A 27,361-nucleotide genomic window follows, 5' to 3' on the forward strand; every position below is an offset into this window, starting at 1 on the left:
CCCGTGGCCATGTAAGAGAAAAGTCTAGCCCAAAATCCCACTCCATCATCTCCTCCATCTACGGCGCTTCTCATCTGCTGGCATTTCTTTATTCACTCAAACCTTCTTCTCATTTGCTCATCCTTCGTTCCCTCTCAATTCTCAGCTGGGGAGGATCAGTGTTTTTACAGCTTCCCTTGTTTCAGTACCAAAGGGGTTAAAACCTCAGCCATGGTCTGCCTGCGGCTGGGCACCTTGCCCCCCCCTTTTCTCCTGGCCATGGTGCCAGCACAAGATATCAAATTTCAAGCCAGCACAGTCTCTATCACTCTTTCCCAGGGGGGCTGCCCAAACATCCCAGGTCTCCTCCACCCTGCACCTTGCAGGGCTCTGGCCTCCCTCCCCACAGGCCACATGGGGCCTCCCCTGCCCCACCCAGATGCAGCTGGGCAGGGGAGAGGTCAGATCAACTCATCGCTGGAGTCAAAAGAGAGAGTCCCTCTTGGAATCCTCTGCTTTTAACCCCTGTGTGTTCTCAGAGGCGTATCCAGGCCCCCAGTGACCACACCTGGTGCCAATTTTCAAATCTGGCCACTGATTGGTTTGACCACAACTTTCCCAGAAACTCACTTCCTGGTCAAACCACAACAAAATGTTAATTCCACCTCATTAATTCTTTACACACAAACGCTTGAAAAGTCTGGGGCTGGGATTGGAACCAGCTGCTCCAAGGCTGTTCTCACAAAAAGAGCTTAGAAAGCCTGGAGGTTCTTGGGAGTATTTGGGTGTGGATATGACAGTCCGGTCAGAGACAGAGAAAGCAAGATAAGCTTTCCCAAGAATTGGTCTGGGAACTTTTAGGGAGCTGGAGAGAAAGAATTGGAAACTATCCACAGGTGGTGTTTGGAATAAGTTGGTTTTTTTTCCAAAAAGTTGTTTAATGGAAGGTGTTTTCTTAATCAGCCAATCATGTGAAATGTGTTGATTAAATGACCAATGAGGTCCACTTGTAGCAAACCAAGGTATAAAAGAAGAGGGTTGAATAAAAGGGGGGCTTTTAGCTCTCAGCCTTCCGACCTGAGTCTGTGTCATCTCTGACTCCACAGTGACATTTGGGGATCTCTGGGGGCTATTGAGGATCCTTTCTGCACCTCGTGACCTAACAGGAGCCTCTCCAATAAACTTTGCCTGAAGCTCCTGCTGTGCCCATGACAGGAACCCCTGTGAGTGTCTGGGACATCCCGGCTCTTTGGCAGCCTGGAGACTATTGGGATGTCACTGTGGAGACCCCATGAGTGCCTGTGACAGATCAGTGCCTTTGCAGCCCAAGGTGCCCTGGGATGTCACCAGGGAATGGCTGTGACTGCCTCTGAGCACAGGGCTCTTTACCATCCCCAGAAACCCCTGGGAGGTGTCCATGGAGCCCCCGTCTCTGCCCATGACATTCCAGCTGTTGGACAGCCTGGAGACTCTTGGAAAGTCCCCATGGAACCCCTCTGAGGGCCTGTGACAAATCTGATCATTAGCAGGCAACCATCCCCAGCCCCCTGTTGCTATGGTCAGTTTCCATGGCAACCATCCCCAGCCCCCTGTTGCTCTGCTCAGTCCCTTGGCAGCTCCATGCAGACCCCATGCCACAGGTGGTTGCCATGGCAACCATTTGCAGCCCCATCCCCAGGGTCATGGGATCCCAGATCCACAGAATTGGCTGAGCTGGGAGGGACCCATCAGGATCCTGGAGTCCAACTGCTGGCCCTGCACAGGACACCCCAACAATGCCAGCCTGGGCCTGGCAGCGCTGTCCAAACACTGCTGGAGCTCAGAGAGCCCTGGAGCTGGGACCCTTCCCTGGGGAGCCTGGGCAGTGCCCCAGCAGCCTCTGGGCAAAAACCTTTTCCTGAGATCCAACCTGAGCCTGCCCCGACTCAGCTGCAGCCGTTCCCTCCAGTCCTGTCCCTGGGCACCAGAGGGAAGAGGTTCCCACAGCCCCAGCCAGGGACCCGCTCCCAAGGCTGTTGCCATGGCCACCAGGGCTGGGACCAGCTGGGATGCTCGGTTTCCATGGGCCAGGGTTCAGGAATGGGATTCCCTCATTTCCTGCTCCAGCTAAAACTGTGCTGCTGCTCGCTGCCCTCCCACCTCCCATGGAAAGAAGAAAAGGCAAAGATCCTGGGTTGGGATAAGAACAATTTATTGGGAAAAGCAATGAGATAAGGAAGAATCAAGAACAGCAAAAATATTCACAACAGAAGGGAAAATAGAAACGATTTGCAGGGAAAACTACAACACAACTGACTGGCTCTTCCTGGCAATGTATTTCCCCCTGCCTGCAAAGGACACCCTTCTCCTCAGGGAGAAAGAGAGTCCCTTTCCTGCCCCTGGCAATGACCTGAGGTGGGAGTGAATGTAATGACACAGCCATGGCCTGAACCTCATGTTATTCAACCCCACATCATGTCATTGGCAGGGGCAGGAGAAGGGACAGGTGTCTTCCCAGCATGGATTGCAGTGAATATGGATTACAGGTCTCTTCCCAGTGTGGGTCCTCCATTTGGGTATGAAGCTGGAGCCGGGCACAAAGCTCTTCCTGGAATTGGGGCATTTGCAGGGCTTCCCTTACTGGTGCATCCGTTGGTGTCTGGTTAACTTAGAGCTCTGGATGAAGCTCTTCCCACACTGGGGACACTCGTAGGGCCTCTCCCCAGTGTGGATGCGCTGGTGGGTGACGAGGGTGTAGTTGTGCTTGAAGCCCTTCCCGCAGTCAGGGCAGCAGAAGGGCCTCTCCTCACTGTGAATCCGCTGGTGATGGAGGAGATTGGATCTAGTGTGAAACCTCTTCCCACACTGGGGACACTCGTAGGGCCTCTCACCAGTGTGGATACGCTGGTGGCGGACGACGTGGGAGTTGCGGTTGAAACCCTTCCCACATTCAGGGCAGCGGAAAGGCCTCTTCTCAGCGTGAATCTGCTGGTGGTTGAGGAGTTCTGAGCTGCACCTGAAGCCCTTCCCACATTTTCCACACTTGTATGGCCATTCCCCATCATGAAGCTGCTCATGGACCACCAGCTCTGAGCTCTGGCAGGAGCTTTGTCCACCTTCCTGGCAGAGGGTGGGTCTTTCCCCCCCAGAGCACCCTGGGCTGGGTTTGGAGCCCCTCCTCCTGGGGGATTTCTGGGGCTTTTCCTCCCCGTCGGATTCCTGTCTTTTGGAGCCCCTCAAAACAGCCACTTCCACGAGGTTCCGCCATGGGGTTTGCCCTCCCTGGTCTCCATCCTCAGCTCCTTGTCTGGGGGAGGAAGGACAAGGAGAGGATGGGATTTGCCTCCATGCCACAGGGAAGGGGAAGGAGATCCTTTCTGGGTATCCCCAGGAGGATGGTGTTGGAAGCGGGGTTGTCCTATAGCCAGGCACCTTTCTGGGCTGGGAGATGGAGCAGGAGAGAGGGGGAAAGGGGCACTGACTTCCGCCTCACCTGCCCGGGTGTTTCGGGTTATCTTCCTCTTCCTTGCAGCCTCCCCCTCCATCCGGCCAAGTTTTGGGAATGGGAAAACCTGGTTTGAGAGGAAAACAATGGATGAGTACACGGAGTTTTGTACTGGTTTCAAGGCCAACCACAGGGAGAGTCTAAGTCAGAATTACAATTTAAAAAGAAAATTTAGATCAAGGCAATGATACAGAAACAAGGCCTTAAACTGTCAGAGTCAGGATATAACCTGGCACCCTGTTGGTCAGGGTGCTGGTAGCAGTCCCATTAAATGGTGGCTGCAGTCCTGTTGCAGTGATGATTGTGATTCTGTCAAAGCAGTGATCCTGTAGAAGGGTCTGGTCTTCCTCTGACGGTTGAGTGCTGGTGATGGAGCTCTTGTCCTCTGGCAACCCAGTAACCAAGGTGCTCCTGGTGTTGCAAGGCTCAGCTTATATCCAGGTAGGAATGGTTGGTTCCTCCCCCTGGGCGGAGCATCCCACAATGGGATGATGTCATTTTACCAGTCCTGCAGGACACTCAATGGCCCATTCACAGAAGAGAGCTCCTGGAGGGTGTTATCAGGGCTGAGTGATGGAAGAGATAAAGAACACTGCCCCGCCTGTTTATAACAGTTTCTAAAGGTGGTGATGGAAAACATGCATTTGGTTACATCTTGCACTGCTACCTGAAACAGTGGGGTAATCCCTGCTCGGGGGGTGAACACCACCCCCCTTACCCAAACTGGCTCAGGTATAAAACCCCCATCCCGGGAAGGCCACACACACAGGGGACAATGTCACTCTTGCCCTGCCAGGGAGGTCTCTGTCCCTGTCTCTTGTTCTCCCTCCTTTTCTCTTTCTTTCCATCTCTCTCTCTCTACCTCACATTTACTGTTCAATAAAATCCACTTTGGATTTGGTTTCCTTAGCACCTTAATTGGGGCAGAGGCATCTCTCTAACAATTTTCTTAACCAGATTGTGACATTATTTTGGCACAGGGAGTTTAGACACTGTTCTCTGACCCCAGCTGCCTTTGACAACAGCATGGTTCCCTCCTCTGAGGAGGTTGTGGTTCTCTCTGGAGGAACTCTTGGAAAATTGGATGCAGCTTCCTCTGGGAGACATATGGGAGAACTGATGAGGAAAATGGCTGTTGGTGGCCAGAGTAAAGAAAATATTTTCTTGTCCTTCCTTGAAAATTTTATTAAAATCAATGGAGGAAAGGGAGCAAATGATACCAGCATGTCTGACAAGGTTCTTTCACCCCAAGGTGAGGAACACAGGGCTGCAAAAAGTCCTATAAGAAACCCAGCTCAAGTAGCTAAATTCCTAAATGAGTCCTGAATTCACAGGCTTGGGGGCTTTGCCAAATGTGAAAATCATAGGTGTCTTCGTTCCTGTCACCTTTGTCACAGCTATACAGAGTTTTTCCTTCCTTTTAGTAATCTTGGGCCAAATTTCCATCTTTTTTTTTTTTTTTGGAACACGCCAGCTGCCAAGCTAGAGCTGTGCAGGAATCGATGAAACTTGGAATTGCCACAGAATTGCTTCTATTGTTGCTTTATTAATGTTTGGGATTTGTTTACATTTCCATCACAAGTGACTTGGGGCAAGAGCAAATGTTCGTCAAGGCATTTAACGTGGTGTTAAGTTTGATTTCTGCTAAGTTTATTTTGTCCAGTGCCCAGGGGATGCTTAAGGGATGCTTGGGAGGGACTTGGGGGGATTTTGTCCCTTTCCCTGTCACCCCAGGCCATTCCTGAGGTGGTCTCCATCATTCTCACCCCAGGGAATGCCTGGGGGTCTTCCTACCTCTCACCCCCATGCCAGGGGGATGCTCGGGGCAGTCTCTGTCCTCTCAGCCCTGGGGATGCTCAGGGGTCTCTCCATCCCGCTGGCCTCAGGGAATGCTTATGCAGGGTTAGGGACCAGGGGCTCTGTGTCCCTCTCACCGCTGAGGGTGCTCAGGGCTGGGGGGGATCTCCGACCTTCTCATCCCTGGGGAGGCCTTGGGGGTCTCTGTCCCTCTCAACCCTGGTGTGACCCCACCCAAACATCATTGGGCTCAGAGGGCAGAGACACCCCCAAACCCCCCGAAGGGCTGAACCTCAGATCATGATCGTACCCCCATTTGTCTGTTTAGCTCAGAAATTAGTTCTGCACCTTTAAGGCTGGTTCTGAGAGCAAAGGGAGGCCGAAAGAAGCGAGCAGTTTGTTTTAGAAACTGCACTCACTCCTCCACATTCTGGCTCCTGGACAGACAGCTGGTGGGACAGGGCTCTCTTTAGTTAGTTTTTAGCTAGCTGAGGCAGATACGTTTCCTGGACTATGATTTTTCTTTTTGTTTGGAGTTGTTTTAACCTGCTCTGGACTGAACAGCCACAAGGGCACCAGCAGCTGGCACCTGTGGCCCATGGGGGCGAGCCTGGTCCGTGGCATTTCCAGTGCTGGAAGAACTGATAAGAGACTGATAAGAGACTGAGTGAGCAGAGCTGGAGCCCATGGAGGGACCTTCTGAGCTTGTCACCTCTTTTGGAGCAGCCAGAGGTTTTATTGTTCAATATTGGTCATTTCCTGTGCTCGTGAATGCTTTGCCTGTTAAATAAACAGGTTTTTTCCACTTTTCTCCAAGGAAATATTTTCCCGAACTGGTTGGAACAAGGGCCGTTTGAATTTGCTTTCTAGAGGAAACCCCTTTTGGAGGTTTTCTCCCAAATTTGCCCTAAACTAGGACAGGGCAGCGGGGAGAGGGGGGAGCCCCAAGTGGCTGGATTTCGGGGGAGGCTGGAGATGGGGACCCTGGGACCCCAAAACCCCCAAACATCACTAAGCAGGACCCTGGAGAGGGGGGATCCCCAGGAGCTATGGGATCTTTGGCAGCCATGAGAGAGGGACCACCAGAACCCCAGAGAGATTAGACTGGAAGTGGGACACTCCTGGTGGCTTTTTTAGATTCACTTGTGCTTTTTGAAGGTTTTTATGGACACCAGGTGACTTCTAGAGATGGACTTGGGCAAAGGACCTTCAGCCTCACTGTGCTCATCCCTTGTTTTTCCCCAAAGCAGGTTTTCCCCTTCCCAAATCTTGGCCCAATTGAGGAGAATGCTGCACGGAAAAGGAGGCCCAGAGACACCCAGGCAGGTGAGGAGGAAGTCAGTGCCCCTTTCCCCCTCTCTCCTGCTCCATCTCCCAGCCCAGCATGGCCCCTGGCTGCAGGACAACCCCACTGCCAATGCCGTCCTGCTGGGGATGCACTGGGGGATCTCCTTCCCCTTCCCTCTGGCACGGAGGCACATTCACAGGCTCTGGGGCAGGAGGAGGAACCGCGGGCGGTTTGGGGTGCGTGGCTCGGCTGCTCCCAGCGCGGTTCCCCCGAGCCCCCGGCGTGGCTCCGCCAGGGCCCCCCACCACGGCACTGGCTGGAGGTTCTTTAACAGAAATGCTGGTAAATTGACCATCTGGAATGATGCTAAATACAATTTCAAGAAGCTGCTGGTTTGCCGGGCAATTTGCTGAATTCCACATTGTTGTTTCTTTCAGTAAAACTGCACTTTAAAAGGTCTTAGTAAATTCATGCTTGCATAAAATTTGTGGCTACCATGGGCTTCTCTCAAAACTAAATTACATAAAAACATGACACACTTATTACATCCTTTGAATCCCTCCAGTAAATGCATCATGCTGTTATTTCAATTGCGGATTGTTCAACTTTTCAGTGCCTTATTTCCATTAATAGCATCAGAATAAGTTAAATTTTGTTGTATGTATAACTTCTAATGATATTAATTTTTGATTCTGTGATGTTTAATTTAATGTAAATTCAGAGTTGATAAGATTAAGCAAAGTTGAACTTCATTATTGTTAGATTTGAGCCATGTTAAGTTACATTCTCTTAATTTGAAATCCTGTTGTCCTGGATTGAAAGACAATGCATGTATTGTATTTGCCATCTGTCAGAGGTAGGGCAGTTATATTCTGCTAATTGGGCAGTTTTATTTATCTCTTCAACAAATCAATCCTCCCTCCAAGGAGATATCTTTTGTTAATGGGCCATTGAGTGTAACTGCAGGACTGATAAAAATTACATCACCCCACTGTGAGGTGCTCTGCCCAGAGGGAGGAGCCACACATCCCAGACATAGTGAGGCTGGGGATGAGGAGCAGCTTGTCCAAACAGGGTCAGCCCTCAAGGGGCTCATTCTTCTACATGCCCAGACCTCCCAAGGAGACATTCAGGAGCTGGGCTGGGGGCTGCAGAGGTGGCTGTGGAGCATTGCCTGTGCTGTGCCAGGGACTGGCAGCCACTGCTGGGCTGGGGTAGAGGCTCTCGGGGGATTGGGGTTGCAGAGCAGGGCAGTGCTGAGGTTCCAGGGCAGGGCAAGGCTGGACCTGCCCCTTCCTCTGCTTCAAATGAAATGTTTTGAGCCAATAATCTCCTTCAGTGTGCCACAGTAGGGAATGTTGGAGGTGAAATCCTGACTCTGGCCATGGGCACCTGGACAAGAAGGACAGTTCTTTTCCATAGGAAGGAAAGCACAGAGCCCCAGTGTTTAGAAGGCAGGTGAGAGCCTCACTAGTCCAAGGCCATCCAGACTTGTCAGGAATGGCAGATTTTGTCTGGGAGCAGTCTTTGAATTTTAGGAATTTTGGAGGTGGAAGCCTCTCAGCCATTGGGGCCTGGAGAAGCAGGAGAGTTCTTTCCCATTGGAAGAAGAGCACAGATCCTTCCCCAGTGTTTTGGGGACAGATGAGAAATCACTGCCAGCAAGATTTGTCCTGTGTCACAATAGTCCCTTGGTCTCACAGGACCCCACAGTATCACAATGGTCCCTTGGTCTCACAGGGCCCCACAGTGTCACCATGGTCCCGTGGCTCCATGGGCCCTGTGCTGCTGCATTCCCCCCTCCCCTTCTCAGGCCGCCCTGCCAGCTCAGAAATGCTCCTTGGGCCTCGGCCTTGGCCAACAGCCCCTGGGCTCAGCTCCTCTGCAGCTCAGCACAAACACTGTCTGCTCCAGGCACTGCTGTGCCCAACCAGCTCCTGGTTGCTGGAGGAGCAGCCCTGGGAACTGGTTTTGTTCCCTCAGTGGCACAACATCCCTGTTCTCACAGTGCCAAAGAAAGCTGTTGATGCCAAGTGTGGCCAGGATGAACCATTGCTGTGACTGCAGCCCCTCTCTTGGGGCCCTACAAACAGCGCTCCAAAATGAGCCCCTTGGAGCTCTCCTGGGCCAGCGACTCCCTCTGAGTGGGGCCTCTCCCAGCCGGGAACTCTCCCGTTTGCTGCACTCGGGGATCCTGAACAACGAGGGAGCCTGGGCCAATCCCCCCACTCCTCCAGGCTCAACCCTTCACCCACTGGGGAGATGCCAAAGCATCCACAGGGAGCATTTCCTGCCCTCAGGGGAATTTCTCACAGGCGCCTTGCACTGACTCTTTGTGTCTGTGTGCACACAGGAGTGCCTGTGCTGGGGAAATGTGGCAGAAATGCTGCTCTCGGAGTGGTCTGAGTGCCTTGGATAGCTGAGTCAGTCAGGCCTGTAAGTGAGTCAAGTCAAGAAGTTTAAGCTAAGTTAAATGCTTCTAAGAGTTGTTCTTTTGCTAAGTTGTTATTTTTTAATATAAGGTATCAGTTAAGTTAAATAGTGGTAAGTATTATTCCTCCATAAAATTGCAAAGTCATAGGTTTTAAGTTAGATTATATACTGTTAAGTGCTGTTCTTTTGCTAAATTATGAAGTTGAAGGTAGAAGTTAAGGAGTAAGTTAAGTGCGGTTAAATTTGAGCTCTGTTCAGCTTTTAGGCTGTATTCCTTTTATCCTTGCCCTCACTGTCCTGTTGTGACACACACACACACCACACACACACACAGGGTCAGGTCTTGGTTTATTTCTGGTTTGACTGCCTGGATTTTGTATGGTTTTGTTGTTGCTTTGTTTCCTTGGTGTGCCTGAAGTGTCCAGTCAAGAGTGACTCTTACCAAGGAACTTTGTGGTGCTGTCACTTAATACTAAATCTGGTTTTTGCTGATCCCTTGCTGGGGATTTTTTTCAGCACTGTCAAGCCCTCGTTCGTAACAGGGTGAAGGAGCCCTGGCCCAGGCTCTGGCCCTGGGGGACACGGGGACACTGCCGGGGGGTCCCTGTCCCCCTGTCCCACCCCCCAGGGCCCCGTCCCCGTGTCAGGCTCTGGTGTCGATCTCGTGGAACATCCTCTGGGGGAGGCTGTGGCGCCGGGGGCGGGGGGACCGAGGGGGACAGGGGACCCCGCTGTGCACGAGCAGGGTTGGACTGCTCTGGGGAACTGTGAGGGCGGCTGGGGCAGAGTGACCTCCCCTGTGATGTCACACAGCACCCTGTGTTGTCACAGGCTACCTGTGGTTTCATACAAACTCCTGTGATGTCACACAACCACTCTGTGATGTCATGTAGCATCCATATGATATCATTCAGCTGCTATGTGATGTCACAGTCACCCTGCGATGTCACAGCCTTCTCTGTGATATCACACAGCTGCTCTGTGATGTCAGACTCTATGTCACAACCAACACTCTGATGTCACAGAACCACCTTCTATGATGTCACAGCTAGCTCTGTGATGTCACAACCCCCTCAGTGATGTCACACAGCCCACTCTGTGCTGTCACACAGCCCCTTGCTGACATCACAGCTGCTCTGTGCCTCTAGGACACAGCCACAGAGGTGCCGCTGTGACACAGCCCCCTCTGGGACATCCCCCAGCCCCTGCCAGTGCTGAGCCCCTGTCAGCTCTGGCTGTGTCCTGCTGGTGTCCCTGAGCTGCCCTGGCAGTGCCCCAGCCCTGCTGGGCTGTGCACAGGAGCTGCTCCTGGCCAGAGCTGTCTCTCTGCAGCACTGCCCTTGCCAGGAGCTGCCTCTGTGAAAAACGGAAGGTGGTTTTCAGAGTGCCACCTTCTCAGCTGATTGTGTTTCTGTCCTCCTTTCTCTCCTGTCTTTCTTTGCCTGCTCTGTTTCTCTCTCAGTGTCTCTCTTGACCCAGGGCAGCTCCCACCAAAGACCCTGCCGTGATTGAATTCCCAGTCCAGGAGCTACAACAACCATGGGTGAAGTTATCAAGTCTGGCAGTGAAATGTCACTGTAGGATCTTGCTCCACTTGGCTTTTGGCTTCTTGTGGAGAGCTTTGCCTTTGAGGTCAGGAACATCTTTTCCTCACTGGGAACTGGAATTGCAGCCCCTGGGAGTGTGTGCCATGGATCCCCGAGGGGCATTCCCGAGGCTCCCAGGGTGCTGCTCCTGCCGTGCCCTGCAAGGAGCTGTGCAGGGCCAGGGGACAAGGTCCAGCAGCTCTGTGGGTTCCCAGAGCAGGAGGAGGAGCGGGAGAATCTTGCCACTCGCAGCACCCACACGCTGAGCCTGCAGCACCCCCTGCCCCGGGAGCATCACCCCCAGCCCCGAGCCGCAGCTGAGGGGGAGGCCGAGCTCGCCCCAACTCTGTCGAGGGGTCTCCAGGAGGATTTTTTTGGAGAGTGTTGGGAGCCGGCAGGTCCCGGACTCCAGCCTCGGATATCTCCGGGCTCCCTAGAGCAGCTTTTTTGGGGGGAGAGGAGCTATGATCGCCCCTTGGGAGGGTCCTGGGGGCCCACGTGGGGATGGCCCGGTACCGACAGGGCAGGACATTGGTTTTGGGGATCCCCGTGAGAGCCGGGGCTGTGGAACGTGGGAGCCCCGGGGCGGGGAGAGGGGAAGGGGCGATACCGGAGCCGGGGGACCCCCGGCAGCCCGGAGATGAGGCGGGGATGGGACCCCCTGACCCTGACAGGGGCACGTCCTGGGGTGACTTCATGATGCTCGTACCCCCTTTGCTCTGTTTAGCCCAGAAATGATTTCTGCACCTCTAAGGCTGGTTCTGAGAGCAAAGGGGGGGAGGAAGAAGCTGCAGTTTGTTTTCAGAAACTGCACTCCCTCCTCCACATGCCGGCTCCTGGACTGTTGTGATATCTTAAGGAGCTGAACAGAGGCTAGAGGGAGTTAAGAGGAATAAAGTGGATTTTTATTGAAGTGCTTTAAAAGGTCACACCCTGGCACTACTGGAGCCTCAGTCCTGGCTCTGCCCGGATGGCTCCAAGATGGGAGCAAAAGAGGGCTCAGTCATGAGATCTCACATTTTTATAAGTTTTAGTTCATTAGCATTTAGGAGTTAACTGCCCAATTAATACCTTCAAATGATGAAGTTTCATCCTCCTTGCTTTCTTTCCTGCCCTCCTCTTTTCATGTTGTTTATGCTTTGGGCCTGAAGTTTGAAGAGATTGTCCTTGAGTCTCCAGCTAGAATGGGATTGTTTTGTCTTCACCACCCTGTGAAAAGATCCCAGTAACACTCAATATAAAGCTAAAAGCTGCACACCAAAACAGAACAGAAAAACTTAAAACCTAAGGTATCAGTTGTCTGTGGACAGGCAGACAGCAGGACAGAGCTCTCCTTTGCATTTAGTTAGTTTTTAGCTCGCTGAGGCAGAGAAGTTTCCTGGACTGTGGTTTTCCTTTTTCTTTGGAGCTGCTTAAACCTGCTCTGGACTGAACACCCAGAGAGCACAGGCAGCTCTCTGTGGCCTGTGGCCACGGGGCCGAAACTGGGCTGAGGCATTTCCAGTGCTGGAGGGACTCATAAGAGACTGATAGGAGACTGAGTGAGCGAAACTACAGCCCACAGGGCGACTTGCTGAGTTTCTCATCTCCTTTGGAGCAGCAAGAGGTTTTATTGTTTAATATTGTTAATTTCTTGCTGGATGGTGAATGCTTTGTCTGTAAAATAAACAACATTTTTCCACTTTTCTCCAAGGAAATCTTTTCCCGAACCAGCTGTGGGAGGAGCTGTTTGAATTTGCTTTCTAGTGGAAACTGCTTTGGAGGTTTTTTCCCAAATTTGCCCTAAACCAGGACAGGGCGGTGGGGAGAGAAGGGAGCCCAAAGTGGTTGGATAGGGTGGAGGCTGGAGATGGGGACCCCAAAACCCCCCAGCATGTTGAAGCAGGATCCTGGAGAAGGGGGATCCCCAGGATCCATGGGATCCCCAGCAGTCCTGAGACAGGGGATGACCGGAACCCCAGAGGGATGAGACTGGAAATGGGACACTCCTGGTGGCTTTTTTTGATTCACTCTTGATTTTTGGAGGTTTTTATGGACATCAGGTGTCCTCTAGAGATAGACTTGGGCGAGAGGAATCCCCGACCAAAGGCATTCACACCTTGTTTTTCCCCAAACCAGGATTTCCCATTCCCAAACCTTGGCCAGATGGAGGAGGAGGCTACGAGGAAGAGGAAGATGCCCCAGGACATGCAGGCAGGTGGGGAGGAAGTCAGTGCCCCTTTCCCCTCTGTCCTGCTCCATCTCCCAGCCCAGCATGGCCCCCGGCTGCAGGACAAACCCCATTGCGGATGCTGTCCTGCCAGGGATGCACTGGGAAGGAATCTTCTTCCCCTTCCCTCTGGCACAGAGGCAAATCCCGTCCACACCTTGTCCTTCCTCCCACAGACAAGGAGCTGAGGATGGAGACCAGGCAGGACAAATCCCAGGGCAGAACCTCATGGAAGTGGCTGTTCTGAGCAGCTCCACGGGGCAGGAATCCAAGGGGGAGGAAAAGCCCCAGAGATCCCACAGGAGGAGGGGCTGCAAACCCAGCGCAGAGTGCTCTGAGGAGAAAAGACCCACCCTAGGCTGGGAAGGCAGCCAGAGATGCAACCAGAGCTCAGAGATGGTGGTCCATGAGCAGCTTCATGACAGGGAGAGGCTTTACGAGTGCTTGGAGTGTGGGAAGAGAAGCAGATTCAACCTGATCCGCCACCAGAGGATCCACACTGGGGAGAGGCCCTACGAGTGTCCCGAGTGCCAGAAGAGGTCTTGGACCAGTTCCACTTTCCTCCTGCATGAGCGGATTCACTCAGAGGAGAGGCCCTTCCGCTGCCCTGACTGTGGCAAGGGCTTCAAGCACAACTCCACCCTCATCACCCACCAGTGCATCCACACTGGGGAGAGGCCCTACGAGTGTCCCCAGTGTGGGAAGAGCTTCTCAGACCACTCATTCTTTACTCGACACCAATGGAGGCACCGGTAAGGGAAGCCCTGTGAGAGCCACAACTGCAGGAAGAGCTTCATGCACTGCTCCAACTCCATCCCCATCAGAGGACTGGTCAGAGCCCTGATGACCCCCATTCCCAGTGATGCACTGTGGGAATTAGATGGTGTTCCTTTCAATTTGCCTCTAATTATCTTTTGATTTATCTTCCACCTTTTAAAACACAGAAAATTGGGGTAAAGAATCAACAAATTCATCAAAGGCATCTGTTGTGGTTTGACCAGGAAGTGACTTTCTGGGAAAGTTGTAGTCAAACCAGTCAGTGCCCAGATTTGAAAACTGGCACCAGGTGTGGCCACTGGGGGCCTGGATATGCCTCTGAGAACACACAGGGGTTAAAAGCAGAAGATTCCAAGAGGGACTCTCTCTTTTGACTCCAGCGATGAGTTGATCTGACCTCTCCCCTGCCCAGCTGTGTCTGGGTGGGGCAGGGGAGGCCATGCGGCCTGTGGGGAGGGAGGCCAGAGCCCTGCAAGGTGCAGGGTGGAGGAGATCTGGGATATTTGGGCAGCCCCCCCCGGGAGAGAGTGATAGAGACTGTGCTGGCTTGAAATTTGATATCTTGTGCCTGCACCATGGCCAGGAGAAAACCGGGGGGCAAGGTGCCCAGCCGCAGGCAGACCATGGCTGAGGTTTTAACCCCTTTGGTACTGAAACAATGGAAGCTGTAAAAACACTGATCCTCCCTAGCTGAGAATTGAGAGGGAACGAAGGATGAGCAAATGAGAAGAAGGTTTGAGTGAATAAAGAAATGCCAGCAGATGAGAAGCGCCGTAGATGGAGGAGATGATGGAGTGGGATTTTGGGCTAGACTTTTCTCTTACATGGCCACGGGACAGAACCAATTTCTTCCTGTAATGTAGAGACTGTACCTTGGGGGAGGCGGTTGGCCAAAAACCAAAAGTGACAAAGATGTTGTAAGAAGAAATAGAGGGAACAGAGACTGATGAGGAGGGTGTGGTGGAGCCCTCTGCCTTCAGAGGAGAAAGATCTCTGTTTCACAAGGCCCTTTGGCCCCAAGGGGTGAAATAAGGGGGGGACAGGTGTCCCAAATAGTGAGAGGCTGCCACTTCTTCAAACTGAGTAAAGCGTTCTTAAAAAGACCTAAGAAGCAGTTTGGATCCATGCACAGTGGTGAGAGCACTGGCCATGGAAGGAAGATGGTCACCAGGGCAGATTCTCTCCGGGCGGCTGCCACGTGTGACACGGAAGCACAGGAGGTTCCAACTGTGTTTCCTGGGGAGGCCCATGGTGCAAGAGGGAGACTCCTCTCTTCTGATGAACTGGGGGAGGTTGTGTGAGAGATGATATTGGACTGAGAAGTGAGTGTTAGAGAGGATTGAGTGTTAGAAAGGTGGAAGGAGGAAGAGTGTTTTGGAAGTGTTCCATTGTGGATTGTCGTGTGTAATTTCTTTTTTTCCTTTTTTCCCCTTTTGTCTCTATGTTGTAGATTAATAAAGTGTTGGTTTTTGGTTTTTTTTCCGCTCCATTCCCAAGTTGGAGCCTGCTTTGTTCTGTTTCCGAGTCCCATCTCACAGTAACCATTTTGCAAATATAACTTTCATGGGAGCACTGGCATTGTGCCAGGGTCAAACCACCTTTATAGAATTTGTTTCACAGGATTAACGATGGCAAACCAGAGATATTTATATAAATATCTATTATAGCAGTGATGAGACAAAATGATCTTAATCAGAAATATTTACACCAATATATAAGAGCTATAACATATTATATTGTATAGAGTACTTGGAAGTGATTTCAAAGCAACTGTGTTAAAGCAAAACCAGTTATTTAAGAGAGATTAATGTCACACCCAAGACTAATGATTGTGGGCAAATTCCTTTGGCTCAGCCTGGAACAGTGACCTTGAGGGGTGTCCCCATGGTAGGGAGGAATCACCACACCCCCAAGTAGGGAAATGTCAGGAGACGCTGCTGTTAAAATCTGGGACGGGGCTTCTCTAGTCTGAAGTGCTGCCCTGTCAGTCAGATGTGCCCAGGCTGGGGCAGCTCAGCAGCTCTGCAAAGCTCTCAGTGCTGTCCCTTGGTTGTTCCTTATTCTGTGAATTATTCCATCCCTGCCACAGCTTCCTCTCCCTCTCAGGATTTTGGGATGGAGAAGTCTGCTTTCAGCATTATTCACCCCAAAAGCAACATGACCCTCCTCCTTCATTTCCCACTGGGGGCTTTGCAAACAGGGCCTGGCTGGAGTTGTTGGAGCCCATTGCAGGTAGAGCCTCCTGCTCCAGCAGGAACTGCCTTTCCTGTGCCAGGAGCAGGGCAGGTTCCGCTGCAGGAAAAGCCCCAGGCCAGCCCCAGCACAGGGAAGGGCTCGGGCACAAGGGCAGAGTGCCATGTTGGGAGCTGTGCCAGGCAGAGCCTGAGGCACCAAAGGCACCTTGGCAGCAGCAGCTGCTTGCAGGCCATGGCCAGAAGCCTCCCTTGGCAGCCCGGCCTGGTGGCCAGCACTGCGAGCTGCTGCCTCAGGGCTCATTTCTGCCTGGGCTCTGAAAAGCCACTTCTGCTCCAGGAGCCTGCCTGGGAAGCCATTGGCCCCAGCACCTTGGCGACAAGATATGAATGAGAAAACTCTTCATGCCAGCAGAGACAAGGCAGGGGCAGAGGAAAGGGGAGAGCCAGGCCCAGGGCACAGGGCTGCCATGGTGATGGCTGTGAGGTCACTGCCCCTGCAGCAGCCTGGCTGCCCTCAGCAGACATTCTGGCCAGAAGCGTTGTGAGGGCACCCAGCACATCAGAGAACCCACACAAGAGGAATTCTGTCCTTGGGGATGAGGGTGTTTCACTGGGTCAGGTTGCACAAAGCTGCTGATCTTGGATAATTCCTGAGATGGGCATCCGCTTCTCTGGAAAAAACAGTTGCAGTTTTGTGCCATTCTCGTAATTGAAAAATATTTCCTCCTTTTAACAAAAGTAAATCCACTCTCATTTAGTTCAGAGATATTGAGCCTTGTTCTGTCACTGCAAGAATTGGGAGAACGTAACTTTGACCACTATTTTTCCATTTGCACAGACTTTGGAGAGGACCCAGAAATCTCTCAAGATGGGGTTTGGAGGCCTCATCACATAACCAGCAGGTAGAAGGTGGTGGCTCTGGGCTCAAAAGTGTGGAGACTGAGGACAGAACAGTAGTAGCCTGGGAGGGATTGAAGGGTGGTGTCAGAGAGGCCGGAGCTTTTCTTCATATAGGATATAAGCATGAGAAGGCAACAATGGCACCAAGGGCAGCTGGGGAGACCCAGCCTGAACGCCATGAGAAAGGAATTTCTCTCCCGGGGCAGGGCTGTGGTGCAACACGTCCTCCAGGAGAAGCCTGGAGCAGCCCAAGGCTTTATGTGGGCAGGCAGAGGCAGGCAGGAGGCAGAGCTGTCAGCAAAGGAAGAGGCCAGCCAGGTGGGGCAGCCGGGGGGTGACAACAGGCTGCAGGGACAGAGGCACAGGGCAGGGACACCGTAGGACAGCCTGGGCTGCACAGGGCACAGGCATGGGCAGCAGCTGCAAGGCCCTGACAGAGCCAACTTGGGCAGCACTTTGGCCATGGCTGCTGGCCCTGGGCCTGAGCCAGGAGCAGGAGACAAGTGACCCTTGCAGCCCTGGGGCCTCATTGCCTCCTTGTCCCTGCTCAGCAGCCTGGCAGGGGCTGCCCCATGGTCCTGCCCTTGGCATTGCACATCCCCACATGCCAGTGCCCACCCGGGAAGAGCCCTGAGCAAGGAGGGAGGGACAGGATCTGCCTTGCCTGGGGCTGGGGCTCAGGCATTGGCCCTTTGCATTCCTGAAACACATCCAGGTTTGCTCAGCACCAGAGACACCTTTGCCTTGCTTGTTTCCACCTGTCATCACTGCCTCCAGTGTTCTGCTCCATCTGGAACCTGGGGACAGTTTCTCAGTTGTGTCCTTCAATGGGAACCATTAACCCCTCGAGGAAACTTCTCTGTTTCAATCTGACTTTGAGATGTTGACAGGTTTTTGAGCACACTATGAGGGACTGAGTCTGATGCAAAGAGCACAAAGCCCCAGAGGGTGATTAAAGTCCTGGTGCTGTGTCTGTGCTGCTGAGCTGGGCCGGGCTCCTGGCCCAGAGGCAGCTCCTGGCAAGGGCAGCGCTGCAGAGAGACAGCTCTGGCCAGGAGCAGCTCCTGTGCACAGCCCAGCAGGGCTGGGGCACTGCCAGGGCAGCTCAGGGACACCAGCAGGGCACAGCCAGAGCTGACAGAGGCTCAGCACTGGCAGGGGCTGGGGGATGTCCCAGAGAGCGCTGTGTCACAGCGGCACCTCTGTGGCTGTGTCCTAGAGGCACAGAGCAGCTGTGATGTCAGAAAGAGGCTGTGTGACAGCACAGAGTGGGCTGGGTGAGGTCACAGGTTGGGCTATGACATCACAGAGTTTGTTGTGTGAGGTCATTGGGCAGCTACAGCATCATAGAGGGGATTCTGTGACATCACAGAGCAGGCTGTGACTTCATGGTATGGCTGTATGACATCATAGAGCAGGCTGTGAGGTCACAGTGTTTGCTGTGACATTACAGAGTGGCAGTATGGTATCACAGAGAGGTTTTATGACATCACTGAGGGTCTTGTGACATCACAGAGCTGTGTGCAATGTCATAGAGTAGGCTGTGAGGCCATGGAGTAGCCTCTGCCATCATAGAAGGTGGCTCTGTGACATCAGAGAGTGGGTTGTGACATCCCTGGGTGGCTGAGTAACATCATAGAGCCAGCTGTGATGTCATAGAACAGACTGTGACATCACATGGTGACATTGTGACATCACCGAATCTTCTGTGACATCACAGTGCAGCTTTATGATATCACAGACTGATATTCCAGCACTGGCCCTGTGATATCATGAAGCGGCTTTGTGACGTCACAGAGCAGGCTGTGACATCACAGAGCAGTTGTGTCTGTCATCACTGAGTTGCCTGTGACATCATAGAATAGGCTCTGTGACATCATAGTCTGGACATCATAGAATGGATTCTGCCATCACAGGGTATCTGTGTGACATCACAGAGGGGTTGTGACATCATAGAATGGCTGTGTGACATCCCAGGGTAGGATGTGTAATATCACAAGATTAACTGTGACATCATAATGAGGGCTGTGGCATCACAAAGGTGCTGTGTGACATCACAGAGGGCTGTGTGACATCACAGGAGGCACTGTGAGGTCACTGGGGAGGTCACTCTGCCCCAGCCCCCCTCACAGTTCCCCCAGAGCAGTCCAACCCTGCTCGTGCACAGCAGGGTCCCCTGTCCCCCTGGGTCCCCCTGCCCCCGGTGCCGCAGCCTCCCCCAGAGGATGTTCCACAAGATCGACCCCAGAGCCTGACACGGGGATGGGGTCCAGGGCCCTAGGGGGTAGGATAGGGGGACAGAGACCCCCTGACAGTGTACCTATGTCCCCAAATGCCAGAGCCTGGGCCAGGATTCCTTCACCCTGCTACGAATAAGGGCTTGAGAGTGTTGAAAAAATCCCCAGCAAGGGATGAGCAAAAACCCAATTTAATATTAAGGGACAGCACCACAAAGTTCCTTGGCAAGAGTCACTCTGCTCCTGACTGGACACTTCAGGCACGCCGGGGGAACAAAGCAACAACAAAACCAAACCAAATCCAGGCAAATAAAGCAGAAATGAACCAAGAACTGTCCCTGTGTATGTGTGTGTGAGACACAAGGACAGTGAGGACAAGGATAAAAGGAATATGATCTAAAAGCTGAACAGAGCTCAAACTTAAGGACTTCACTTATACCTTAACCTTAACTTCTACCGTAAACTTCAGAATTTAGCAAAAGAACAACACTTAACAGTCTTTAACCTCATTTATAGCCTATGACTAAATAATTTAACAGCGGAATAACATGTAACAATAGTCATCTTAGCTAATAACTTAAATTAAACCTAACAAATTAGCAAAAGAGCAACTCTTAGAAGCAATTAATTTAGCTTAGACGTTGTGACTTGACCTCACCTACAGGCCTGACTTGACTCAGCTATCCAAGGCAGTCCAGCCCCTCCGACAGCAGCATTTCTGCCACATTTCCCCAGCACAGGCACTCCTGTGTGCACACAGACACAAAGAGTCAGTGCAAGGCACCTGTGAGAAATTCCCCTGAGGCCAGGAAATGCTCCCTGTGGATGCTTTGGCATCTCCCCGGTGGGTGAAGGGTTGATCCTGGAGGAGTGGGGGGATCGGCCCAGGCTCCCTCGTTGTTCAGGATCCCCGAGTGCAGCAAACGGGAGAGTTCCCGGCTGGGAGAGGCCCCACTCAGAGGGAGTCGCTGGCCCAGGAGAGCTCCAAGGGGCTCCTTTTGCAGCGCTGTTTGTAGGGCCCCAAGAGAGGGGCTGCAGTCACAGCAATGGTTCATCCTGGCCACACTTGGCATCAACAGCTTTCTTTGGCACTGTGAGAACAGGGATGTTGTGCCACTGAGGGAACAAAACCAGTTACCAGGGCTGCTCCTACAGCAACCAGGAGCTGGTTGGGCAGCAGCAGTGCCTGGTGCAGACAGTGTTTGTGCTGAGCTGCAGAGGAGCTGAGCCCAGGGGCTGTTGGCCAAGGCCGAGGCCCAAGGAGCATTTCTGAGCTGGCAGGGCGGCCTGAGAAGGGGAGGGGGGAATGCAGCAGCACAGGGCCCATGGAACCAAGGGACCATGGTGACACTGTGGGGCCCTGTGAGACCAAGGGACCATTGTGATACTGTGGGTCCTTGTGAAACCAAGGATCCACCGTGACATTTTGGGGTTTCACTCAATCATAGAGAGCACTATGACATTGCTGGTCCTCATGGCACCAAGGGGACCGTACTGACGCTGTGTGGCTCCATGGAATGTAGGGGTCATTGTGATACTGTGAGGCCCCATCAAACCAAGGGTCCATTTTGACACCATGGGGACTCAAGGAAATGTGGAGACCATTATGATACTTTTGGTTGTCATGTAACCACGGGGCCATTGTGACACTAAGAGGAGTCATGGGATCATGGAGATCATTGTGACACTATGAGGCCCCATGGAATAAGCAAATCATTGTGACATTGTGAGGCCTCATGGAACCAGTGAGACCATTGTGACCCTGGGGGTCCTCACAGAACCAAGAGGACCATTGTGATACTGTGGAGCCTTGTGAAACCAAGAGGCCTTTGTGACAATGCAGGGCTCATGGAACCAAAGGCCCATTGTGACATTGTGGGGCTTCCTGGAATCAATGGTCGGTTTTGATATTGTGGAGCTAAAGGAGACCATTGTGACACTGCAAACCCCCAGGGTCCAAATGTCCATTGTGACATTGCAGGGCTGATGGAACAGAGGAGTGACTTGACATTGTAAGGCCTATGGAAGCACGGAAACCATGGGGGCACTGCAAGGCTACATGGAATCGCTGGGACCATTGTGACCCTGCAAGGCTTTTTGAAACCTGGGGGCCATTGTGACATTGTGAGTCCCCATTGAAAAAAGGGTCCATTGTGACACTGCTGGACCCCATGGAATCAAAGCACCATTAGGATACTGCTGGGCCCCATGGAACCAAGGTGCCATTGTGACACTATGGGGCACCATAAATCCAAGAGAACATGGAACAGGTCTGGCTGGTTTGGCATCCCAGAGATGACGTGACTTCTCCAGCTGACCTTGGCATGTTGAAGGTCTCTTCTAATCTGCTTCTGAAACACTGGGGCTCCGTGCTTTCCATCCTAGTGAAAAGAATTGTCCTCGGCCAGGTGCCCATGGCCAAATTTGGGTTCCACCGACAACATTCCCTATTGTGACAGACTGGAGGAGATTGTTGGCACAAAACATTTTATGTGTGGGGGAGGAAGGGGCAGATCCAAACTTGCCCTTCCCTGGAACCCCAGTACTGCCCTGCCCTGCAACCCCAATCCTCCCAGAGCCTCTATCCCAGCCCAGCAGTGGCTGCCAGTCTCTGGCACAGCACAGGCAATGCTCCACAGCCACCTCTGGAGCCCCCAGCCCAGCTCCTGAGTGACCAAATGAGCCCAAGTGCCCCCTGGGAGAAGGACCCAGGAAGACCAAGGGGTATTGACGGCTGACCATGAGGCAAGGACACATCTTGACCCTACATCCTCTTGGAATTTCTGTCTGAACACTGCCGGAATCCAGGAGTTGGTAGCTGTGTGTGTGCTTCTTAAATCTTATTTTTCTCTCTTTCTATGTCTACTTCTATTTCCCTCCTCTGGCAAATTTTGATTAACTTAAAATTGATCAGGCTTAGAGTTTGTCAAGTGGAATGGCCAAGTTAATGCTTTCAGAAATGTTTTTTGTTGATTGAATGTCATATTAAATCTTTTGCCGAAGTTTCTCTGATCTTCTAGAGTTGCCAGTAAAGGCTGCTTTGAGCTCCTAAGAATCTCTTGATGGTATTTCTCTAGTACATCCAACTCAGAGGACACAAACAATTGCAATTCCTTTTAAATGTCTCCATGAGAGAATTTTATAGTGGATGGGGGTCAGGGTTTTTCTGTCCTGCTTGGCACAGCCCAGGCAGGGCTTTCCCAGCCACATTCTACACTCCATTGCCCAGCTGGAGCCACTGCTGCCTCTGAGTTCTGCTGGCCCAGCCCCAGGGACGCTCTCCTTGTCTGCCCATTCCCCCACGGTCTCTGGGCAGGGATGACCTCAGTGGGGGCTGCTGACATCCTCAGCAACTTGGAGGCTGCTGCTGGATTTCACTGCTCCAGAGGCTTGTTCAGCCTTCAGCTCTTCAGTGCAGGAATTCAGCGTCCCAGAGCTCATTAACATTCAGAGCACTTTAACAAGACAAGGTTCTGGGAATAATTTTATTTCAGATTTCAAATTGTTTGTGGCTAATTAGACTGATTTCAGAAGCCTATTCAAACTGAATATATTCTATTTTAAAAGACAGTGAGAAAAGATTTTTTTAGGTCCTGTTTAGATTTTTTCCTCTTAATAAACTGATATATGCAATCTCCAATTGGCACTGAATCCAAGTGCTCCCCCATGCATTTTTAATAGATATGAAAATCAAGACCTTTCATGGCTGACAATCAATCAGACTCTGTCCCTACCTCCACCCCACCATTTCCACCATCCAAACCCTGGCACTCAGAGCAGCCTTGTGCAAATCTCAGCTCCCTCCAGCCCAGGCTGCACATGCAGTTTTCAGCTCCTTGGCTCCAAGTCCCATCTGCTTTCCTTGGAGAAGGAGCTGCCCGAGACACAGAGGGATGTTCATTTCTTGTCAGCCAACAAAGCCAAGGGAAGGCACAGCTCCATCAAATGCAAAAGTCATTCTTCTCCCTGGTCCTGCCCTGCCCCTGATCCCCACAGCCTGTCCTGTTTCCTTCATCCCTGCATTGCCAGGCACTTTCTGGGACAAGGGAGCTCTGCTCTGGCTATGGAGGGAGATCCAAGTGCAGCCCCTGGAGTAGGAACCACAACTCATCAGGTTTGTGTCCTTGGAGGGACCAGGAACTGGTGAGACTAGAGGCACAGGAAGGTTTCTCTTCATGGAAAACAAAAAATGTGAACATGATAACATTTAATAAACATCAAAAGCCTTCATTCAGTTTCTTGTGACATCCCAGCAACATCTGACATGTCCACCATCCACAAGGGATTGCCATACAGGAAGGATTTTAGACAAAGACATAAAAAGAGGTGATAGAAAAGATAAAACTACAACTAAGATGCTGACTAAGGAGGTATTTAAACTTCTGAAAGATTGGGCAATTCCCTGATGCTCAAATCATGAAGCCAATCAAGGACGATACATTGGAATCAGCAGAGAGCATCTGGAGGAAGACTTTTGGGAGCAATGCGAAGGACAAGGATCCAGCTGCTCTAAATGAAGAGATGTCCTTAGACATGGCCATTTCAAAAGGAGAGCTGGAAACACGTAAAGGAGGGAGTCATGAAATATTAGAGTGAATGATGTTTGTGGCAAAGATAGAGGGGAAGATCCCTATTTCTCCTCTTGCCGTAAGCAGAAGAATCCAGTAGAATTAGGAAATTTCTTTTCCTGGAGGGAAAACTCTGCCATTTCTTAAAAGTACTCAAATGACCCAGATAATAAAGATTTCCTTGTATATTATGAAATGTACAAGTATTAAAACCTGTGCCCCTTTCCAGGCAGACAACAGATGTGTGCCCATAAACAGGCAGTGCCGCTTGTGCCCTGAGGTGCCCAGCTGGGATTGGATCTCTCCAAGAGCACCTGAGGAACAGCAGAGTACCTTGCAAGCTGCAGGTCCCTGACAGCCCTGCAGGGCTCCTGTCCCATCAACATCTGCTCTGCTGCAGTCTGAAACAGAGCCCAGCATGGTGCCGGGATCATCAGAGAGCTGAGGCGTATGCTGGAATTCAATGCCCTCCCCATGCCGCAGCAGCCCTGCATTTCCCTGCTCCAGCCTTGGTCTCCAGCACAGCCATGGAGGCTCTTTGGGCTCCTGACTGTTCCTGCAGCCCCCAAGGGCAGCTGAGCTCTGCCTGTGGCACAGTCAGGCCTGGCCAGCGCAGGCCATGCTCAGCAATTGCTTCTGTGTGCCTGGCCTTGCTGTCAGCCCCGGCAGTGGCTGCGTGGCCCCTTGGTGGCCCTGTGCTGGCCCAGCCATGGTGGCCCAGCCCCTGTGCAGGCCCAGCCCAGGCCAGGAGCATTGTGGCTGGGAACGGCCCCTGTGCTGTGCTGCCCACGGCAGCCTTGGGGCTCTGTGCCCTATGGCCTCCCTGCTGGGCAGCCTCTGCCAGCTCCTGCAGAGCCCCTGGCACCTGTGGGCCTGCACAGACAGCCCTGCCCCGGGCTCTGCCGGCTTCTGGGCCAGCAGAGAGGCCGGCCAGGGCTGGCCATGGCCGGGAACAGGCCCTGAGCCCCGCAGGAGGATGGAGCTGGGCCACAGCCAAACTTAGCCCAGGCCAAAGCTGGGCTCAGCAGCCAGGGCTGCCAAGGGCTGGGGACAGAGGCTGGCACTGACAAATGTCCTGGGCCCCCTCCCTGCTCTGTGCATGCCCCCAAGGGCACAGAGCAGCCTCCTCTCTGGGGCACTTGCCTCTTTTCAATGCCTTGCACAGGCGCTGGCCCTGCCCCACAAGGCCTGGCCTGAGTCCTGCCCCTGCACGCTCAGCTAGGCTTAGATGGACACGGATGGCTTCTGGGGCAGGCTCTCTGAGCCCAGCCCAGCTCCCTGCAAGCTCTGCCAGCTGCCCTGAGCTCTGGGCAGCATCAAGGGCCTCTCCCCAGCCCAGCCCAGCTGGCTCTGGCCCCACAGTTCTGCTCAGGCCAGGCTGCACTGGCCACTGGCCCCATGCCCTCAGCCCCTGCCAAGGGCACAGCAGCAGCTGCAGCTCACACAGGACTCAGCCCAGCCATGGGGGAAGGTGCTGGGCCAAGGCCAAAGGAGGCTCCCTGACTGCCCTGCTCCCCTCTGGCTCAGGTGCTGAGAGCTCTGCAGCCCCTGCTGCCATCCCATGTGCCCAGGCCAGCACAAGAGCCCCGGCCTTGGGGCCCTCAAGAGACTGCTCCTTCTGCAGGCCCAGGGCCCATCCCAAAGCTGGGGCAGCCACAAAGCTGTGCCCATTTCTGTTCCTTGCTGCTCTGATGGGGATGGATCCTCAGCCACTTGGAGGTCGATGATGAATTTTCCTACTCCAAAGGCCTCTTCTTTCTTGAACTTTTCAGGAATTCAGTGAGAAAAGCTCAGAAACATTTGTTTAAAACACCCACACAATAAAAACCCCTGATAATAATTTAAGTTTTTTATTGTTCTCTGGTTAATTTGACAGATTTCAGAAGTGTATTCAAAGTGAATATACTGTATTGAAAGCAATGAAGAGAGAATTGCTTTGTCCTGTTTAATTTTTTTTCCTGTTTATAGATTGATATCAGCAATGTCCAATTGATATTGACCCCGAGCACCTTCTAACGCTGTCGGAATAGATATGAAAATCAAGACCTTTTATGGCTGACAATCAATCAGACTTTGTCCCTATCACTTCCCCACTGTTATGAATGACGTTCTATATGTCTAATTCAATAAACAACAAAGTTCAATTTAGCAGCAATTTTAATTGAGCAGCAATCATATATAAAATAATACCATCAAATACAATCAAGCAGGTACAAAAAAATTTGGCAGTGGTTCCCATAAAGGATAAGCAAAACCAATTGATCAGGGCATGGGCGGGGTTTTTCTCACCCTGCCTCATGTACAAAAAGAACAGGAATCCAAACACAATTTATATCCTGTATGCTAATACATATTCATCACTTTTTTTCCCTGCAAATCTCCTCCTATTTTCTATTCTTGAAATTTATGTCACTATACTGCACAGCACATGCTCTGCTTGTTGCTCAGGGGTCTTCTGGCTCTTTGGTGCTCACATCCGATGAAGGCTTCTCCTCATCATCACTGTCCTTTGAGCAACCCCACTCATTGCACATGTGCCCCAAGTCTTGTGTTATAGAAGCCAGCATTATATTCCAAAAAAAAGCCTTATTATTTCGTAGATACCTGGAATCATCCCATTTTCAGCCATTTCAAGGCTGATTCTCTAGTTATCCTGAGGCCTATTCCATTTTGGAATGTTCCTTATGTCGAACTACATCCAGGATCCTATTTTCTCATTAACATCTGAAAACATTTGTTTTGTGACACTAATAACATATCCTTTTCCTCTATTACTTCTTCTAAAATTTAAGTATTGTTAGCACTACTCATATTCATTTATCACTGCCATTTCCCTCATCCAACCTCTGGAACTCAGAGCAGCTGAGGAATGGAGTCACATCCAGGGGTGTCCCCAGGGCTCAGGACTGGGGCCAGGTCCATTAAATCTCTTGTATCAGGATGCTCATCCTGGAGTGGGGGCAAAGCAGCTCGAAGAATTCCTGATTTGCAAAGCTGTCAGTGGTGGATGGAGAAGGGGCTCAGGCTGCTTTTGGTGTTGAGGAAATGCTGAAACCAGCCTGACTCATTTAATCTCCTCCTGTCCTGGCTGATCTCCCCTCTTTCCCCTTCCACCCATTGGCTTCTGTCTCCCACCAGGCCCCCGGTGAAGAGCCTGGCTCTGTGTTCTCCATCCCCTCCTGGCTGGCACTGCCAGGCTGGGATGAGGAGCCCCTCAGCCTTCCCTGCTCCAGGCTGGACAAGCCCAGCTCCCTCAGCCTCTGCTCACAGCCCAAGGGCTCCAGCCCCCACCTTGGAGGCCCTTCCCTAACCCTGCTCCAGCTGCCAGACATCTTTCCTGCCCTGGGAAACCCAAACCCGGTCACAGTGACCTGGATCATCCACGTCCTTGATGTCCTGGTCACACAGCCCTGGCCCCTTGTCCCCATGTCAGGCTCTGGGCTGGATCCTGTGGAACATCCTTTGCTGGAGGCTGTGGCTCCAGGTGGAGCCGGGGGATACCAGGAGACAGGGACCCCGCTGGGCATGAACAGCATTGGACTTGTTGGGAGAAACTGTGAGGGGGAGCTGGGGCTGAGTGAGCAACCCAGTGACCTCACACAGCCCTCCTGGGATGTCACACAGCCCCTCTGGGATGTCACAACCTGCTCTGTGAGGTCACAGCTCATTCTCTAATGTCACACAGCTGGTCTCTGATGCCACAGCCAACTCTGTGATATCACAGTCTGCTCTGTGATGTCAGACCTCTGCCCTGTGAGGTCACTGCTGGCTCTGTGATGTCACAGAGATGGCCTATGATGTCATAGCTGCTCAATGACATTGCATTTCCCCCCTCTGTGATGTCATAGTCTGCTCTGGGATGTCAGACCTCTGCTCTGTGATGTCACTTCTGGCTCTGTGATGTCACA

At 52.2% G+C, this 27,361-nt stretch overlaps 1 pseudogene; it reads right to left on the reverse strand.

Annotated features, from left to right (window-relative positions):
• The window catches only part of LOC135305609 (zinc finger protein 850-like), a 398,104-nt pseudogene that overhangs the window by 331,932 nt on the left and 38,811 nt on the right, over positions 1-27,361 (reverse strand).

Source organism: Passer domesticus, chromosome 8 (assembly GCF_036417665.1).
Source record: "Passer domesticus isolate bPasDom1 chromosome 8, bPasDom1.hap1, whole genome shotgun sequence".
Classification (NCBI taxonomy): Eukaryota; Metazoa; Chordata; class Aves; order Passeriformes; family Passeridae; genus Passer; species Passer domesticus.